We start from the raw sequence: 21838 nt of genomic DNA on the forward strand, positions 1-21838 counted from the left end.
TGCTTAAGGAGTGTGCCAGCCAGGTGCCCCAGGATGTGGGCTTCTTGATTTTTCAGCCTGCCTTCTGGGGGTGGGCACTGCCATGCCGATAGTCAGGCAACATTGTTTGGGTAGAGTCTCCATGTACCTTGCAAAGGGGGATGGGGATGGGCACATTGTGAGCTATTATTTCCAGGCTTTTGTTCTCTGGATGCTTTCCCTGGCAGTTTGCTTTGCCTCTTCTGAGAGTCAGAGAGCTGTGGCCAAATCTCAACCTCTGTCTTGAACAGAGGGATTGCGTACCGTTCTCCACTGACGTTCTGGCCACTTTAACTCCGTTACTGTTGGTGCTGCTCAACCCTGCACCATCCGGGGATGTGCGCCCAACACCCGGTGTCGCAGCCCTTACTTCCAGGGCCATCGCGTCTCTGTCCTTTGTGTTTCTAACACCACCAGCCCCCAGCCACCGGCCGCCCCCTGCGCGCTCTCGTAGCTCCCGTTCTCTGTCTGGTTCCAGTGAGCACACTGGAGGTCCACACCGGAGGTCCGTGAGAAGTCTGGTGGCGCAGGCTCCCAGCTCAGGGTTCATTCTGTTCTCTCATGGGTGCTGTCCGCGAGTCCACCCACTCCCCCATGCAGGTGGCTATGGCTTCCCAGCGCCCTAATGCAGCAGCTCCCTCCCCCTTCCATTTATCTTCCGATATCTGTGTGCGGTTTCACGGCTCCCCGCTTCATACCTCAATACTCAGTTCTGGAGATGTTCATTTGTAGAGATCCACATGTATCTTCCTGCATCTCAGGCTGATCCTGTGGATGTTCAGGCTGGTTTGCTACCTATCCAGCTTGACTCAGGGGACCAGCTGAAAAAGGGGTCTCCTACTCCTCTGCCGTCTTAACTCCTCTCAACATTTCATATTCTTACAAATACTCATGCACATCAGTATAGGTCCTTCTATTAAATGTTGAATGTTTTGAGGTGACGTGTGTGTGTGTTTGTGTGTGTGTGTTTAAGAGGTTCTTATATTGTCCACTGTAGAAAAATATATATTCCAGATAGGTTGCATTTTAAGTTCCTAATCAGTAACCACTAAAATTATTAGTGAACCTTTTTGCTGAAGAGTCTTGGGAGGGAGCTGTTGGGAGTGGATTGGAGGCAGTTTGGGAAGCAAGGACAAAGTTTGAACACATGTCCCTTAAGAACATTTCAGAAAGGAAAGATATAGATCAAAGAATATGGAATAAGTTGGTGAATCTCAGATAATGTTTGATCACTCTATAGTTGGAATGCACACTGACTTCCCTTGCTTCTCTACAGGTACACCCCCGCAGAAACAACAACAACAACAACAACACAAAACACTGTGTGGACAGGAGTTGGTTTGCCTGGCTTCCAGGGGCTGGATTGGGAGGATTGTGAATAATTGAAATTCTTTAGAGTTGTTTAGAATTTTCTGGACTTCAACATTCAGCTCCTTATTGCATTACTGCCTTCTGACCATTTTCCCCACAGATATCTTCTAGCTTAGACCAGACACTTTTTAAATAATTGTTGATGTTTTTGTCTGGATGTGAAATCTTTTGCATCTTACTGGTTGCAGTAACCAGTTATTCTTTTCCTCTTCAAGTAATATTAATAATTGACATACACTGAATGTCAAGGACTATTATAGGCACTTTATATTTAATCTTTAAACAACTGTATTAAGTAGATGTCATTGTTTTATTTCACAAAAACACCATGGTTTTATTTTTTTTTATTTTAATGCAAGTTAGTTAACACATGGTATATAATTATTTTCAGAGTAGAATTTAGTGTTTCTTCAGTTGCATATAACACCCAGTGCTCATTACATCAAGTGTCCTCCTTATTGCCATCACCCCATTATTCCATCATCTCACCCATCTCCCATCCAGCAACACTCACTTTGTTCACTATAGTTAAGGACCTCTTTTTAATGTTCTTTTAATATATTACGTTAATCACCATACAGTACATCCCTGGTTTCTGATGTAAAGTTCAATGATTCATTAGTTGTGTATAACACCCAGTGCACCATGCAATACGTGCCCTCCTTACTACCCATCACCAGCCTATCCCATTCTGCCACCCGCCTCCCCTTTGAAGCCCTCAGTTTGTTTCTCAGAGTCCATAGTCTCTCATGCTTCATTCCCCCTTCTGATTACCCCCCTTTCTTTATCCCTTTCTTCCCCTACCGATCTTCCTAGCTCTTATGTTCCATAGATGAGAGAAATCATATGATAATTGTCTTTCTCTGCTTGATTTCTTTCACTTAGCATTATCTCCTCCAGTCCCGTCCATGGTGCAGCAAATGTTGAGAACTCGTTCTTTCTGATAGCTGAGTAATATTCCATTGTATATATGGACCACATCTTCTTAATCCAGTCATCTGTTGAAGGGCATCTCCACTCCTTCCAAGATTTGGCTATTGTGTGCAATGCTGCTATGAACATTGGGGTGCAAATGGCCCTTCTCTTCACTATGTCTGTATCTTTGGGGTAAATACCCAGTAGTGCAATGGCTGGGTCATAGGGCAACTCAATTTTTAATTTTTAAAGGGACCTCCACACTGTTTTCCAGAGTGGCTGGACCTACTTGCATTTCCACCAGCAATGTAGGAGGGATCCCCTTTCTCCACATCCTCTCCAACAATTGTTGTTTCTTGCCTTGTCAATTTTTGCCTTTCTAATGGCGTAAGGTGGTATCTTAGTGTGGTTTTGATTTGAATTTCCCTGATGGCTTATGATTTTGAACATTTTTTCATGTGTCTGTTAGCCATTTGTATGTCATCATTGGAAAAGTGTCTGTTCATATCTTCTGCCCATTTTATGATTTGTTTATTTGTTTCTCATGTATTGAGTTTGAGAAATTATTTGTAGATCTTGGATACCAGTCTTTTATCTGTAGCATCATTTGCAAATATATTCTCCCATTCCGTGGGCTGCCTCTTAGGTTTTTTTTACTGTTTCCTTGGCTGTGAAGAAGCTTTTTATCTTGATGAAGTCCCACAAGTTCATTTTATCTTTGTTTCTCTTGCCTTTGGAGATGTGTCATGAAAAAGGTTGCTTTCGCCGATGTCATAGAGGTTGCTGCCTATGTTCTCCTCTAGGATTTTGATGGATTCCTCTCTCACATCCAGGTCTTTCATCCATTTGGAGTATAGTTAAGGACCTCTTATGGTTTGTCTCCCTCTCTGTTTTTATCCTGTTTCATTTTTTCCTTCTTTTCCCCTATGTTCACCAGTTTCGTTTCTTAAATTCCACATATGAGTGAAATCATATGGTATTTGTCTTTCTCTGACTGACTTATTCCACTTAGCGTAATATCCTCTAGTTCCAACCATGTCATTTGCAAATGGCAAGATTTCATTATTTTTGATGCCTGAGTAATATTCACATTCATATATACATATATCTATCTATCTATATCTATATCATCTATATAATCTCACATCTTCTTTATCCATTCATCCATGGATAGACATCTGAACTCTTTCCATATTTTGCTCATTAGGGACATTGCTGCTATAAACACTGGGGTGCACATGCCCCTTCGAATTACTATTTTTGTATCTTTTGGATAAATACCTGTATTGAAATTGCTGGGTCATAGGGTGGTTCTGCATTTAAGTTTTTGAGGAACCTCTATACTGTATTCCAGAGTGGCCATACAAGTTTCCATTCTCGCCAACAGTGTAAAAGGGTTCCCCTTTCTCTGTATCTTCACCATCATCTGTCAAAGACACCATGGTTTTAACTCTAAAATTATATGTAATTTGGACTCAAACCCAACTCTTTTGATTCCAAATCTGTGCTATTTCATTTCTAATATAATACAAGTAATTGGATTTGAATTTATTTATTTATTTATTTATTTATTTATTTATAGGCTTTCTGGTGTTCTTTTTTTAAACTATAATAATATTTTTTTAAATTATATTATGTTAGTCACCATACAGTACATCCCTGGTTTTTGATGTAAAGTTCAATGATTAATTAGTTGCATATAACACCCAGTGCATGATGCAATATGTGCCCTCCTTACTACCCATCACCAGCCTATCCCATCCCCCCCCCCGAAGCCCTCAGTTTGTTTCTCAGAGTCCATAGTCTTTCATGTTTCATTCTCCCTTCTGATTACCCCCCCTTTCTTTATCCCTTTCTTCTCCTACCGATCTTCCTAGTTCTTGTGTTCCATAGATGAACTTTAGGACCATACTTTTTAATGCTTACTGTTTAATATTTAACAGTTTATCTTTTTTTAAATCTAGTATTGTGTATTTCAGGAGACTTCATTGACAAATGGTTTCCTTTAAGGTTTCTCAAATGGGGTACAAAGAGTTTTAGCATAAGTTAGGAAATATTAGTTATTCATTAAAAAATTAGAAGCTTTAAAGGCCTCTTCCCTTATCAGTTCTGCAAAGACCCTCTTGGATGTAGACCCCTAACAATGTTCCCACCCCAGCCTCAGGAGAAATCTTTTTTTTTCTTTTAATAATCTTTACACCCAACATGGGGCTTGAACTCATGACCCCATGATCAAAAGTTGCATGCTCTTCTGACTGAGGCAACCAGTCTCTCTCAAAAGAAATCTTTCATATTAATGTCAGCCCATTGAGAAAGGTCATCAGCTTTCCACAAGAACCCATCAACCTGGGTAATTAAGGAGAATGGTCGCCAAATCTACTTCTCAATAGACTACTAAGTCTTCCTCAGTGACCACTCCAAAGAGAACTTCTGGAACAATGTGGTTACCTTGATTTTTAGGGGCAGCAATTCTTCAGAAGGAAATACCTATGCATTATTTTCTATTTTATGCAACATCTAGATGTTACCTGGGGAACAGATAATCCAATTGGTCACAGGAGAAGGAAGTCAATGAAAGGCTACTTCAGAAAGCCAGTGGAAAAGCTACTTCAGTGATAAGTCAGTTTAACTTTAGGGAAAAAAATCATATAAACCTGGATTCAACTATCTCTCCTCCTTCCAGGACATAATTTTAAAGGACTCTTGTTTGTTTTGGACTTTGTAACTCCCTTTCTTCTTTGATTATGAAAACTAAGAAGGTTAATGGAAGAGAAGTGGTTCCCGTGTCTTTTCTGTGGCAAACTTGCTGTTTGTAACTTACACCATCCAAAGGCAGGAAGGCCTGCTTTGTTGAAAGCCTTATTTTTCCTTGGCATGGTCTTCATGCAGCAGATGAATAGTAGGCTAATGCCCCAATGTTCTAGTGGGTCTGGAGGAACAAACTGACCTGCATTCCTAGCAATATACACCTCAACTATATACACATACTTATCTAACCTGTTTCTGTACAAACAATATTTCCCAATTTAACTGCTTTTCTGCTTAATACCCACTCATATACTTGTCTGATCTCGTCTATTAAAATTGCCCTTATAAAGGATCAATGCAAGAAATAGTTACTTGAAAAATCTGCAAATTGAATGAAAATCAATACAAGTTGTCTATTGTAACATGTGACCTTAATAAAAGAATCCATCACTCCTCTTAGGAGGACTCAGGAAAAAAAAATTGTTTCTAATGAGTGGTATGCTTCCTTGTATCATAAATAATTGTAACAGCCTTTGATATGTCCTTTTTTCTTTTTTTAAGATTTTTTTTTATTCTTTATTTGACAGAGAGAGCGAGAGCCAGCGAGAGAGGGAACACAGGCAGGGGCAGTGGGAGAGGAAGAAGCAGGTTCCCAGTGGAGGAGCCCAATGTGGGGCTCGATCCCAGGACCCCAGGATCACGCCCCGATCTGAAGGCAGACGCTTAACAATTGAGCCACCCAGGTGCCTCAATATGTACTTTTTTTCTTGATTGCTACAAATCTCAGAACTAAATCTTCTTCTTCTTTATGTTTTCCTGTCTTTTATTTTAAATGTTCATTATATTATGTGTCCTTATTGTAAACCACTTCAAACCCTCTATGGAATATGAAAGTAGATAAGGGTATAAATGGTAGATATACATATACTTAGAGAAGAAGAATTCAATGTTTTTTTTTTGTTGTTTTGTTTTGAGTATGGACTAGTAGTGGCTCCTAACTTACACTGATATTTTATGTTTCCAATACACATTTATTAATTGAGTATAATTCATGTACCATGAAATTTACCCTTTTAAAGTATACAATTCACAAAATTGCATGACAATCACTACTATATAATTCCAGACCTTTTTATCACTCCAAAAAGAAATTATGTACCCCAGTAGCTCTCGATCCTTCATTCCCCTTTCCCAAGGCAACTATTAATCTACTTTCTATCTCAATAAATTTGCCTATTTTGGACATTTCATATAAATGGAATTAGACAATGTAGACTTCTGCACCTGTTTTTTTGTTTTGTTATTGTTCTTGTTTTGTTGTTGTTTTTACTAAGCATAATGTTTCCAAGTTTCATCTATGCTGTAGCATGCATCAATATTCATCTTTATGGTTGAGTATTATTCCATTGTGTGGATATACCATATTTATTTATCCATTCATCCATTGATAGACATTTGGGTTATTTCACATGATGTATATTATAAATAATAATGCTATGTACATTCATAAATATGTTTTTGCGTGGACATGTCTAATCCTCTTGTGTATATCCCTAGCGGTGGAATTACTGGGCTATGCGGTAACTCTGCTTAACTCCTTAAGAAACCACTAAACTCTTTTCTACAATGGTCACATCACTTTACCTTTCCACCACCAATGTGCAAGTGTTCCTATTATTCTGCATCTTTGCCAACACTCATTTTCTCTTTTACCTTTTCTGTTTGTTTTTTATTATAGGCATCCTAGTGGGTGTGAAGTAATATCTTTCTGAGGTATTGATTTGTGTTTCCCTAATGACATGATCTTTTTATGTGCTTCTTGGACATTTGTAGATCTTATTTATAAAAATGTCTGTTGAGACCTTTCATGTTTAAGTTATGTAGTCTTTATCATTCAGTTGTAAGAGTTTGTTATATATTCTGTATACTAAACTATTATCAGATTTATGATTTACAAATTTTTTTTCTCATAGTGTATGTTGGTTTCACTTTAACAAAATATCATTTTAAGCAAATACATATTTAAATTTATGTAGTCCTATTTATCTATTTCTTCCTGTTTGTCTTGAACTTTTGTTGTCATAGCTAAGAAATATTTGCATAATCCAATGTCACAAATAATTATGTCAACGATTTTTTCCAAGAGTTTAATAGTTTTACTAAATATTTCATTGTTTTTCTTGCTTTATAAATGGAAATGATTTTTAAATTTTATTTTTATAGTTAGTTACAATTATATAGAAATACAGTTGCTTTTTTATATTGATCTTGCATTTTGAATCCTATGGAATACTTTAGCTCTAATAGTTTTGTGTGTGTGTGTGTATTCCTTAGGATTTTCTACATACAAGATCATGTCAACTGCAAATAAAGATAGTTGTACTTTTTAATGTACATTCTGGATGCCTCTTTGTGTTTGCTTGCTTACTTTCCCTGGCTAGAATCTCCAGTATAATATTAGATAAAACTGACAAGACAAGACATACATGCCTTTTCCTGATCTTACAGTGAAAAAATCTCTCTTTCACATTAAGTATTATGTTAGCTGTGGCATTCGCGTAGATGCCCTTTAGCAAATTTAAGAAGTTTCCTTCTATTTCTAGTTTGGTGAGTTTTTATCTTAAAGGGTGTGGGATTTTGTCAAGTGTATTTTGTGTGTCTACTGAAATGATCATGTGGTTTTTATTTTTTACTCTGTGAATGTTGTGTTACACTGATTGATTTTCATATATTTATTCAAACATGCATCCCCGGGATGCACCCCATTTGGTTATGGCATATGTTCTCTTTTATATGTTGCTGGATTTTATCTGTTAGTATTCTCATGAAGCTTTTAAAAAAATCTATATTTATAAAAGATCGTCTGTAGATTTTTTTCTTATGATGTCTTTGGTTTTGATGTCAGGGTAATATTGTTCTTAGAGAATGAGTTGGGAAGTAGTCCCACATTTTGTAGTTTTGGGAAGTTTGTAAAGGATTGTTGTTAAGTCTTTAAATGTTTGGTAAAATTCACCAGTATGTCATATGCTCCTGAGATTTTTTTTTTCTGAAACTGAGGTTCTTTTATTTCCATTTATTAGAGATATAATTTTGATTTATTTTTGAGTCAGTTTCAGTAGATATGGCTTCCTGGAAATTTTTCCATTTCATATTGTTTATTTAACTTGCTAACATTCAATTGTTATTTCCTTTTTTTAGGTTTGGGGGTAATGACTCCTCTTTCATTTGTGATTTTAGAAACTTCATTCTTCTGAATTTTTTCCCTTGGTCAGTTGAGCTAAACATCTGTTAATTTATTGATGTTGTGAAAAACCCAATTTTTGGTTTCATTGATTTCATGTATTCTTTTTCTATTATCTGTTTAATTTATTGCCACACTAAGCTTATTATTTCTTTTCTTCTGCTAGATTTAGGGAACCGCTTGTTATTATTTTCTTATTTTCTTATAATGTGAAGTTAGGTTTTTGATTTTATATCCTTCTTTTTTTAATGTAAGAAATTAAAAACATAATTTTTTCCTGGTTTCATCAATTCCTGTACGTTTTGCATATTGTTTTCATTTTCGTTCATCTCAAAGTATTTTCTGAATTTTTTTGAGTATTTTCCTTAAGATTCTTATTTATTTATTTATTTATTTATTTATTTATTTATTTGAGAGAGAGAGTATGAGCAGGGGGGAGGTGCAAAGGGAGAGGGAGAAGCAGAGTCTTTGCTGAGAAGGGAGTCTGATGAGGGGCTCAATCCCCAGACCCTGAGATCACGACTGAGCTGAAGGCAGACACTTTACTGACTGAGCTACCCGGGCACCCCTTTTGACTTCTTTTTAGGCCCATTAATTATTTAGGATGTGTTTTTAGTTTTTTCATATTTCTGAGTGTTCTAGTTTCCCTACTGGTATTGACTTCTAATTCTCCTCCATTGTACATAGAGAACATATTTTGTATGTTTGCAATCCTTTTCATTTATTGTGACTTGTTTATGATCTACCTGTGGTTTATTCAAAATCTTCATGTACACTTTAGAAGAATGTGATTTGTGCTATTGTCATGTAAAAATTTTTTATACTAATTTTTTATTATGTTATGTTAGTCACCATACAGCATATCCATAGTGTTTGATGAAATGTTCCATTATTCATTATTTGCTTATAACACCAGTACAACACACAATATGTGCCCTCGTTAATACCCATCACAGTCCTATCCCAGGCCCCCACCCCCCTCCCCTATGAAGCCCTCAGTTTGTCTGAGAGCCCATAATCTATCAAGGTTCATTCCCCCTTCTGTTTAACCCCCCTTCATTCTTCCCTTTCTTCTACCAATCTTCCTATTTCTTAAGTTTCATAAATGACTGAAACCATATGATGAGTGTATTTCTCTGCTTGACTTATTTCACTTAGCATAATCTCCTCCAGTCCAATCCATGTTGTTGCAAATGTTGGCTAACCATTCTTTCTGATGGCTGAGTAATATTCCATTATATATATGGACCACATCTTCTTAATCCAGTCATCTCTTGAAGGGCATCCTGGCTTCTTTGAAAAATTAGCTATTGTGGACAATGCTGCTATGAACATTGGGGTGCATATGGCCCTTCTCTTCACTACATCTGTATCTTTGGGGTAAATACCCAGTAGTGCAATGGCTGGATCATAGGGTAGCTCAATCTTTAACTTTTTAAGGACCTGCACACAGTTTTCAAAAGTGGCTGTACCAACTTGCATTCCCACCAACAATGTAGGAGGGATCCCCGGTCTCCACATCCTCTCCAACATTTGTTGTTTCTTGACTTCTCAATTTTTGCCATTCTAACTGGTGTAAGGTGCTATCTCAATGTGGATTTGATTTGAATTTCCCTGATGGCTAATGATTTTGAACATTTTTTAATGGTATGTTAGGCATTTGTATGTCTTCGTTGGATAAGTGTCTGTTCATGTCTTCTGCCCTTTTTTTGATTTATTTGTTTCTTGCGTATTGAGTTTGAGAAGTTCTTTGTAGATTTTGGATACCATTCTTTTATCTGTAGTGCCATTTGCAAATATCTTCTCCCATTCCTTGGGCTGCCTCTTAGTATTTTTGACTGTTTCCTTGGCTGTGCAGAAGCTTTTTATCTTGAAGAAATCCCACAAGTTCATTTTTCCTTTTGTTTCTGTAGTCTTTGAGGATATGTCACGAAAAAAGTTGCTGTGGCCAGTGTCAAAGAGGTTGCAGTCTATGTTTTCCTCTATGATTTTGATGGATTCCTGTCTCACATTGAGGTCTTTCATCCATTTGGAGTTTATCTTCATGTATGGTGTGAAAGAGTGGTCAAGTTTCATTCTTTTGCATGTAGCTGTGGAATTTTCCCAGCACCATTTATTGAAGAGACTGTCTTTTTTCCACTGGATGTTTTATCCTGCTTTGTCAAAGATAAGTTTCCCAAAGAGCCAAGGGTCCATTTCTGGGTTCTCTATTCTGTTCCGTTGGTCTATCTGTCTGGTTTTTTTCCAGTACCATGCTGTCTTTGTGATCACAGCTTTGTAGTACAGCTTGAAATCCAGCAATGTGATGCCCCAGCTTTGCTTTTCCTTTTCAACAGTTCCTTGGCGATATGGGGCCTTTCCTGGTTCCACACAAATTTAAGGTCTTTTTTTCCAGTTCTTTGAAAAATGTCATTGGTATTTTGATCGGGATGGCATGGGAAGTGTAGATTGCTCTGGGTAACATAGACATTTTAACTATGTTTATTCTTCCAATTCATGTGAATGGAATACATTTCCATCTCTGTGTCTTCTTCAATGTCTTTCAAGAGTGATTTGTAGTTTCTAGAATATAGATCCTTTACGTCTCTGATTAAGTTAATTCTGAGATAACATACAATATTTGGTGCTATTGTAAAGGGAATCAATTCCCTAATTTCTCTTTCTTCAGTCTCATTGTTCGTGTATAGAAATGCAACTGATTTCTGAGCATTGATTTTGTATCCTGCCACATTACTGAATTCCTCTATAACTTCTAGTAGTTTGGGGTTGGGTTCTTTAGGGTTTTTCCATATAGAGTGTCATGTCATCTGAGAAGAGAGACAGTTTGACTTCTTCATTGCTGATTTGGATACCTTTTATCCCTTTTTGTTTTCTGATTGCTATTCCAAGGATTTCTAGTACTCTGTTGAATAATAATGGCAAGAGTGGGCATCCTTGTTGTGTTCCTGATCTTAAAGGAAAGGCTTCCAGCTTTTCCCCATTGAGAATGGTATTCGCTGTAGACTTTTCATAGATGCTTTTTATAAAATTCAGGAATGTAACCTCTATCCCTACACTCTGAGGTGCTTTATTCAGGAAAGGATGCTGTATTTTGTCAAATGCTTTCTGCATCAGTTGAGAGGGTCATATGGTTCCTGAGTCTTTTCTTGTTGATATGATCTATCACACTTACTGATTTGTGAGTGTTGAACCACCCTTGCATCCCAGGGATGAATCCCACTTGGTCGGGTTGGATAATCCTTTTAATGTACTGTTGGATCCTATTGTCTAGGATCTTGTTGAGAATTTTGGCTTCCATATTCATCAGGGTCTGTAGTTCTCCTTTCTGATGGGGTCTTTGCCTGGTTTGGGGATCAAGGTAATACTGGCCTCATAGAATGAATTTGATAGTTTTCTTTCTATTCCATTTTTTGAAACAGATTCAGGAGGATAGATATTATTTCTTCTTTGAGTGTTTGGTAGAATTCCCTGGGGAATCTGTCAGGCCCTGGAATCTTATTTTTGGGAGGTTTCTGATCACTGCTTCAATCTCTTCATAATTAATTGGTCTGTTTAAATCATCAATTTCTCCCTATTTCAGTCTTGGTAGTTTATAGGTTTCCAGGAAGGCATTCATTTCTTCCAGGGGCATATGGCTGTTGAGAAAAGTTTTTAATGATCCTTCCTATTTCATTGGTGTTGGTTGTGATCTCTCGCCTTTCATTCATTATTTTATTAATTTGAGTCCTTTCTCTATTCTTTGGAATAAGTCTGGCCAGTGGCTTATGGATCTTATTTATCCTTTCAAAGAACCAGCCTCTAGTTCTGTTGATCTGCTGTACTGTGCTCCTGGTTTCTAATTCATTGATCTCTGCTCTAGTCTTGATCAACTGCTTCATCATGCGTGGGTTAGGCTTGTTCTTCTGTTCCATCTCCAGCTTCTTGAGGTGAGAATATAAAAACTGTATTTTAGATTTTTCTATTCTTTTGAGTGAGGTTTGGATGGCTATGTATTTTCCCTATAGGACTCCCTTTGCGGTGTCCCATAGGTTTTGGACCACTGTGTTTTCATTTTCGTTGGTCTCCAAAAATTGTTTGATCTCCTTCTTAATTAACTGGTTTACCCAATCTTTCTTGAGCAGGATGGTTCTTAGTTTCCATGTTTTTTATTTTTTTTCCAAATTTTTCCTTATGATTGAATTCCAGTTCGAAAGCGCTGTGTTCTGAGTACATGCAGGGAATAATCTCAGTCTTTTGGTATCTGCTGAAACCTGTTTTGTGACCCAGTAATGGTCTATTCTGGAGAAAGTTCCATGTGCATTCAAAAAGAATGAGTTTCTGTTTTTCTGGGGTGTAGTGTTCTGTATATATCTATGAGGTCCATCTTGTCCAGTATTTCATTCAAAGCTCTTGTTTCTTTGTTGATTTTCTGCTTAGGTGATCTGTCTATTGCTGAGAGCAGAGTGTTGGGGTCCCCTACTATTAGCGTATTAGTATCTATATGTCTCTTTATTCTGGTTACAAGTTGGCTTGTGTATCTAGCTGCTCCCCTGTTGGCGTCATAGATATTTATAATTGTCATTACCACTTGTTGGATACATCCTTTAAGAATAATATAGTGTCCTACTATATCTCTAACTACACTCCTTAGTTTAAAATCTAATCTGCCTGATATGAGAATTTCTACCACAGCTTTCTGTTGAGGTCCATTGGCATGAAAAATGGTTTTCTGTCCCTTCACTTTCAGTCTGGATGTATCTTTAGGTTCAAAATTAGTCTCTTGTAGACAACAAATGGATTGATCATGTCTTTTTATCCATCCTGCAACCCTGTGGTGTTTTATGGGAGTATTTAGGCCATTCACATTGAGAGTGATTATTGAGATATATGATTTTAATGATGTCATGTTGCCTGTGAAATCCTTGTTTCTGTAGACTGTAAATTTCTGTTCCTCATCACTCTTGGGGTCTTTTTACTTTTATAGAACTGCCCTAAATATCTCATATAAGGCTGGTTTGGTGGTTAAGAATTCCTTCAGTTTCTGCATATCTTAGAAGTTCCTTATCTCTCCATCGATTCTGAATGATAGCCTTGCTGGATAAAAGATCCTTGGCTGCATGTTTTTCTCAGATAGAGCTTTGAAAATATCCTTCCAGCCCTTCCTGGCCTTCCAGGTCTCTGTAGACAGGTCTGACATTATTGTAATATTTTTCCCTCTGTACATAAGGATTTTCTTCCCCCGGCTGCTTTCAATACTGTATCCTTGGATCTAATATTTGTGAATTGCACCATGACGTGATGTTGTGTAGGCCTGTTCTGATTGATCTTGGGAGGCGTCCTCTCTGCCCTTTGGACAGGAATGCTTGATTTCTTTGCCAGATTAGGGAAGTTCTCAGCTACAGTTTGTTCAAATATCTCTTGTAGACCTTTCTTTTTCTCCACCCCCTCGGGGATGTTGATAATTCTGACATTGGAATATTTCATTGAGTCAGTAATCTCCTGTAATCTAGCGTCTAGTTTAGACTGCATTTTGTTCATAACATGTTTAATTTCTGCCAGATTCGCTCTCTTTTCCCCCTTAGAGATTGTTTATTCTCCTTAATATTTTCATTAATATTTTTTCAAGCCTACACATCATCTTGACCATTGTTTCTCTGAACTCCATTTCTGACAATTTGGTTATATCCATATCCATCAGTTCTGTGGCAGAGGCTACTGTCTCCTTTCTTTGCTGAGGGTTTCTCTCCTTTTCATTCTGATGAGGAGAGGTTGCGGGGATGCACAGAGCCCAAATTATTGACCAGGACCCAGGCAGTGTGCACTTGTTTTATAATGACCTTAGGGATGTGGGCTTCTTGATTTTTCAGCCTGAATTCCAGGGGAGATGTCTGCCGGGCTGATATTCAGGCAACCCTGTTTAAGTAGAGTTGCCCCGTCCCCTGCAAGGGGGGGTGGGGATGGGCACAATGTGAACTGGTATTTCTGGGCTTTTGTTCTCTGGCAGCTTTCCCTGGTGGTTTTCTTTGACTCTTCTGACAGTCAGAGCAGCAGTGGCCGTATCCTAGCCTCTGTCTCAGAACAGAGAGATGGCATTCCACTCTCCACTGAGCTCTCCTGGCCACTCTAACTCTGTTTCCATTGGTACTGCTAAGAACCCCACAGCGTCCCGGGATGTGCACTCCACAGCCACTCTCCCAGCCCTCGCGTACAGGGCTGGCACGTCTCTGTCCTTTGTGCTTCTTTTTTTTTTAAAGATTTTATTTATTTATTCGACAGAGATAGAGACAGCCAGTGAGAGAGGGAACACAAGCAGTGGGAGTGGGAGAGGAAGAAGCATGCTCATAGCAGAGGAGCCTGATGTGGGGCTCGATCCCATAATGCCAGGATCACGCCCTGAGCCAAAGGCAGACGCTTAACTGCTGTGCCACCTAGGTGCCCTTGTCCTTTGTGCTTCTAACACTGCCAGCCTACCCAGTTCCCCTGTGTGCTCCTGAGCTCCCTGTTTCAGTGTGGCTCACAGGTGCTTCAGAGCGCCGGTTTTCCGTCTGGTTGCTGCTCGCTCTGGAGCCCCTGGTTTCAGTCTAGTTTGAGTGTGCACTCTGGAGGTCTGATTTTCAGTTTGGACGTGCATGCTCCGGAGCTCCTGGTTTCAGTCTGGTTCCAGAGAGCACTCCGGAGCTCTGGTTTTCAGTCTGGGTGTGTGCTCATTCCTGGGCTCACAGTCTCAGTCTGCTTTCTCATGGGTGCCAGCCCAGGATCTGACCCGCTCTCCAGTGCAGGTGGCTACTGCTTCCCGGCTCCCGATCATGGTGGCTCCCTCCCCCTTCCATTTGTCTTCCAATATCTATGTGCGGATTCATGGCTCCCTGCGTCATACCTCAATACTCAGTGCTGAAGATGTTCATTTGTAGAGATCCAGATGTATCTTCCTTCATCTCAGGCTGTTTTCATGGGTGTTCAGGATGGTCTGGTAGATATCCACCTCGATTCAGGGTACCAGCTGAAGAAGGGGTCCCTTACTCCTCCACCATCTTTTTTCCCCCTTCCTCCTTATTCTTTCATCCATCAGTGGACACTTGGGCTGTTTTCATGTCTTGTCTATTGTGAATAATCCTGCAATGAACATGGAGGGGCAGATATCTCTTTGAGATAGTGATTTCATTTCTTCCAGATAAATACCAGAAGTGAGACTGCTGTATCATATGGTAGTTCTATCTTTAATTTTCTGAAAACCCTGCATACATTTTCAATAGTGACTATACCAATTTACATTCTCATCAATATTGTGCAGGGTTCCCTTTCCTCCACTTCTTCACCAACACTTGTTATCTCTTATCTTTTTGATAATAGCCATTCTAACAGGTATGAGGAGATATCTACTGTGATTTGAATTTCCCTAATGATTAGAGATGTTGAGCATCTTTTCATATGTCTGTTGGTCATTTGTCTATCTCCTTTGGAAAAATGTCTACTCAAGTCCTCTGCTCATTTTATTGAGTTATTATTACTATTACTATTATTATTACTATTATGTTACTATTGAGTTGTATGAATTCCTTGTATACTTTTGACATTAACCCATTTTCTGATATATGATTTACTGATATTTTCTTCCATTCCATACATTGCTTCTTTTGTTGATTGTTTCTTCTCTTCTACAGAATCTTTTAAGTTGGATGTACTCTCACTCATTAATTTCTCATTTTGTTGCTTCTGTTTTTGGTGTCATATCCAGAAACAAATATTGCCAAGACCAATGTCAAAGTGCTTGTTCCTTATGCTTTTTTTTTTTCCATATAAAGCCTATTTGTTAATCACTGCCTTGGCCTACTCTGTTTTAGTATGTTGGATATTTTTCTTTCTTTCAAGTGTTTCCTTATATCCAATGATGGTCTTAAATATAAGTGTAAGGTTTATGAATTTGGAAATATTCAGGTGCCCTTTAAATATTTGCCCTAAAAATACTAAAATAACTAGAAATCTCAGACAGTATGCATTACTAAGTAAATTAAGTCAATTTGTAGGCAGTGGCCTTGGCTTTTGAATTAACATAAAAAATGAAAATGCTGAACATAAAAAATTCTCATCTGTCATAAAAATTTGGTATATTGTGAAAACATATTAATAAATGTAAACTTCTCAATTAAAACTGTGGTTGTTTAGCTCTGTAGCCCAACTATTAAAGACTTATTTATTTATTATGTGAGATAGAGAGCAGGGGGGAAGGGGCAGAGGGAGGGGAAGAGAGAGACTCTCAAGCAGACTTCCCATTGAGCACAGAGTCAAACACAGGGCTCAACCTCACAACCTTGAGATCATGACCTGAGCTGAAACCAAGAGTTGGATGCTTACCTGTCTGAGACATCCAGGTGAACCTACACAGCCCATTTTTTTAATGTAAAAATGTCACATTGGTATTAACCGGATACTTGAAAATGACAGACTTTTGTGTAAAGATAATGCCAGTTGCAAGAGGGCTAGAAGAGCTTAAAAGACACAGAAAGAAAATGCAGATGGAAAAATCATAAACACAAAAACATGATATGAGTCTTTAAACATATATCCACCATTTCCAAAATATTAAATGGAAAACAACATCTGTAGAAAGTTAGCTCAAAGTTCAATGCAAGTAAAACCAAGGTCTACAACTCTTTTTTCACATAATTAGTCATCTTATATGTCATGTTAATGGAAAGTATCCCTAACATTGGACAGCTATCTTTCAATCACAAAGGGATGTGGATGATCTTATGGAATCAAACTTGCCATTGCTACTGCAAAAGGTACATTCCATGAAGACAATTGATCAGTAGTAAGATCTTTGATCTACAAATAATCAGTAAGGATAATTTTTGTGGTCTATTGGTATGCTCTTGAATGGGCAATTTAGGTATTCTGAAACTGAAAGTTTTAAATTAACAAATCCAAAGGCCTTTTTTTTTAGTTTCTTCATGATTTACAACATCAAATACAACAATTGTATTTTGTTTAATTTTTGAAGATTTTATTTATTTATTTGAGAGAGAGAGAGAGCACAAATTGGGGGGGAGTGGCAGAAGGACAAGCAGACTCCCTGATGAACACAGAGCATGACTCAGGGCTTGACATGGGGCTTGAAGTGGGGCTCCATCTCAGGGCCCTGAGATAATGACCTGTGCTGAAGTCAAAAGTCAGATGCTCAACCAACTGAGCCACCCAGCTCCCCCATTGTTCTTGTATTTTCTGTTAGACTGTGTTAGTTGTGATGTTTTCAGTGGCAAGTATCAGAAAACTCTAACTCAAATACGCTTATGCAACCAAGGCATTCATTATGTTACATAGCAGAATATTTAGAACTAGAGCAAGTTTCAGTGTTGGCTCATTCAGCACATCACAAATGTTATCAAAATCCTAATTTCTATCTCTAAATTGTGATACCTTAGATGTTTGGCTTTGCCTTTTGTGTCTCTCTTCAGAGTTACAAGATGTTTGTTGCATCGGTTTCAAACATTGCAATCAGATATGAGCATTTCTAGGAAAGTAGACTGTCTTTTCTAGTGACTCCTATGTAAGAGTGAAGAAATATTTTCTAGAAGCCTTCTTTCATATTTCATTGGCTAGAACTGGATGATATGCTTACCTCTAAATAAATCACTAGCAAAAGGAATTAAATGATGTCTTAGGACAACAACAATTTGTACTTAGAACTTTAGATAAGGTTTGCCTCTTTTAAGTTATATGGGGGAATTATGGACAATAAAATAAAATTGGGGTTTTGCATGTAAAGAAAAATGGGGAATAGATATTGGTATATATTTATATAAACAATAGACTGTAAACTCCAGAGAGTCACTTTTTAAACAATTAAATCATTAGTTTCTAGCACAGTATCTGTGATAAAGTAAGTTCTCAATAATTATATTTTTCAGAATTTTTATACTTTAATAGGAAGAGATAGACAAGATACAGAAAAATGCAACTTGGAACAACCAAGTAATGCAGGTACTGGAAGAAAACTTAATTATAACTGAACTCTTCAGAAAGATGAAGACATATTTTAATCATTAAACAAGAACAAGAGGCTATAGTAAGGGATATTAAGAGAACAAAACAGTTTAGAAATTTAAAATGTGATAAAAATTCAAAATTTAATCAAATGGTTGGAATATGGTTTATAAGTTTTTCAAGAAGTAGAACAAAAGGACAAAGGAATTTGAAATAAAAAAGATAAAACAATCAGAGTATCCATCCAGGATGTTCAATATTCAAATAATAGGGGTATAAGAAAGAGACGGAGAGACAGAAGAGAGGAAATAATATTTTTAATGTTGCAAAACTTCTGAAAACTTAAATGAATTTCCATATTGAAAGAGTCTATCAGGTCCAGCAAGACAGATTTTATAATATTCATGCCAAAGCACATGAGATTTCATCACACTTTTTTTTCTTTTTCTTTTTCAGAAAGAAAGAACGCGAGCATATGAGCCAGCGACTGAGGCAGAGGGAGAGGGAGAATCCTAAGCAGGCTCCACTCCCAGCTCAGAGCCTGATGTGAGGCTCGATCTCACAACACTGAGATCATGACTTGAGCCAAAATCAAGAGTTGGATGCTTAACTGATTGAGCCACTCCGGCACCCCTCAGCACACGTTTTTTTTTTTCCTTTTAATTTTTTTTTATTATGTTCAGTTAGCTGTCATATAGCACATCATTAGTTTTTGATGTAGTGTTCAACGATTCATTAGTTGCATATAACACCCAGTGCTCATCACAACATGTGCTCTCCTTAATACCCATCACCTGGGTGCCCCATCCTCCCACCCCTCCCCTCTGTAACCCGCAGAGTCCAGAGTCTCTCATGGTTTTTCTCCTCAGATTTCTTCCCATTCAGTTTTCCATCCCTTCCCCTGTAGTCCCCCACACTATTCCTTAAGTTCTACATATGAGTGAAACCATATGTCAGTAATTACTTTTTGAATTAATAATCAACTCTGCCTAGCAAGCAATTAACTCTGAATGATAGAGAAAGTTTTCACAGAGCAAATAATATTCAATCTGGTTCTTTATGAAAAATGGTATGGAAACAGATAGGGAGAAGACTATTTTAGATGAGGGAAAAGACCCTGGAAAAAGACACAAAGTTATAAACTGGCATAGAAGGTTGGATCAGTTATTACTACTTTCTGACAAAAGTAACAAAGCCCTATTAATAGCAGCATAAACCGTAAAGACATTATTCTTTTCTTAACACAATTTTTGAAAATGTTTTCATAGTTAAATTAGTGGCTTAAAAATGTTATTGAAACCTAGGCTCCTATGGTCTTCCTGCTGAGTTATCTTTTGTGTTGTTAAATGTCCTTTCATATTTGTAAAATGGCTGCTGCACTTCCAAGCATCACGTCATTATATAACAATAGATAAAGCATGAATGAAATAGGGCTTTTATCACAATAGAAAATCCCAGACACCTCCTATAAGTATTTTTATTTATCATTGGCCCAGTCTAAGTCAGGGGACTACTACTACCTACAAGGAAGTCTTGGAAAGTATGTACATGGAATTTGTAGATTCTATGGTGATGAGAGCTAAGAAAGACAGAGGAAGGGGAAAATGTTGGGTAGCTAGTCAATAGGGTCTATCACAACATCTTTCAGTAGACATGGGTATCAGGAATATGAGGGAAATGGCAGAAAGAAGTTGGAAAATAGATTGGATCCACATGTTCATTTACTGAAGCATAGGAGTTCCATGTGTAGTATTTATCTTTATGAAGAAAAAAACAAAAAGGGCAGTGCATTGGTGTTGCCTCTCTAATCCTCTGATTCATTTGCCTTTTTAATTTTTTTTTCATTTGAACAATCAAAATAAATATCTAACAAACTCTGTCACTGATCTTCAATTATCTTCTCAAAATACAGCCACCATTTAGTTGTTATTGGTCTTACATACAAATAGAACTTTTAGTAGTGTTCTCTCAAGCTTTAGAAAATTTCCTTTTTTGAATGACAAGTTATTCTGATTCTGTGATTCACAATTGTGTATGTACATGTGTTTATAGCACACGTTTGAAAATGGGATTTTTTGTTTTAAGGAAAGACTGCCACATGCAACACCTCATTTGGATGTGTCTGGAGTTTTGGAAGCTTAGCTACCCTACGTTCTACAAATGGACCTTGAGAGCATGTTTGGAGGTTCTAGCAGGGGAGCACAACTCCTCCCATACCCTGGACTAAACAATGATCCTCTATTGAGGAAGGTCATCCTTTTTGACCCATTGTGTAGCTTCTGGAGGGATCCATATGGAGTGGTGGGGGAAGAAGGTAGCTCCTGTCTAACCAGACATATCAGCTGAATCAACCCCATTGACAATCAATGGGGTAACAGATATCACAACCAGATCACCCTCACATCTGAAAATGAGAATTTCTAAGCACTTGTTTCAAATAAAAGATTCTAACTAAAGCTATATAAGACCATGATAATTGCAAATAACTACACTAATACTGAATGTCACTCACAATCTGTAAAAATGTCTGTTTTTGTACTATTTAAATTGTTGCATGTCAGCCCTTTATCTCTACCTGACTACAACTCTTTCCTGATCATACAATCTCATATATTTATGCATTAAACAAGTATTTGTTGAGTACCTACTTGAAGCAGCACTGTGCTAAACATGGAGATTAAATTATTAACACCCACAGCAAAAAACAGAAAGAGACTCACAATCATGTAGGGCTTGTGTTGCATGTTCCAGGAAATACAAATTGTTGGTTCAAATTTGATATCTCGATTTGCCCCTATTAATTTGCTGCAAAGTTTATTCCACTCAATATCAGATGATTCACTCACTTCAAGGTCCCTTTTAACAAGACTTGAAGTGTGCATCCTCACTTGTAACAAGCATTTACATTATCTGTTAATCAAAATTTGAGAGTGTCCTTCAAAGGATTGAAGTTTAAGCATTTAGAAGCACTATTCTAACTAGATGGAGATACCAGATTCCCTTTAACACACTGGAACTTCCTAGGTAAAGGGAATAGGGGCAGAAGGGCTGTTTTAGATTTTATTTTTTACCTTAAATGCTGAATTCCATAATGTTGTATTTTTAACAATTATTCTCATTACATGTGATTGCCAGTCAGAATGTCTGATCAGTATGAAATAGTGTTATTACCTTACTGGGTCAATATATTACATGCAAAAGCATTCATACTGCTTTACATAAAATATATTAACACAGAATGCAACCTATCTCAGTTTTTGAAATGTGGAATATAGCTCTGGATCACTTGATTAGTACCCTCCTAGTTCCTTAACAGTCTGTGTCATCACAGGTCAACTAATTATCTGGTCTATCCCTATTACAAATTGAGACACAAAGGAAAATTTAGTTGGCATATCCAAGGCCATGTGATTAGTGACAAAGTCAACATCTGAACAGTGGTTTCCTGAATTCCAATTTAATATGTCTTTACTCCCAAGCATATTACTTCAAAACACTTCCACCCTTACCACCAGGACCAGCAGCAGCCAAGTGCAAAATTAAAATGCAGCATAGTCATAAAATTTGCCTCAAAATAGCCAA

The sequence above is a fragment of the Ailuropoda melanoleuca genome, chromosome X, assembly GCF_002007445.2.
Source record: "Ailuropoda melanoleuca isolate Jingjing chromosome X, ASM200744v2, whole genome shotgun sequence".
Classification (NCBI taxonomy): Eukaryota; Metazoa; Chordata; class Mammalia; order Carnivora; family Ursidae; genus Ailuropoda; species Ailuropoda melanoleuca.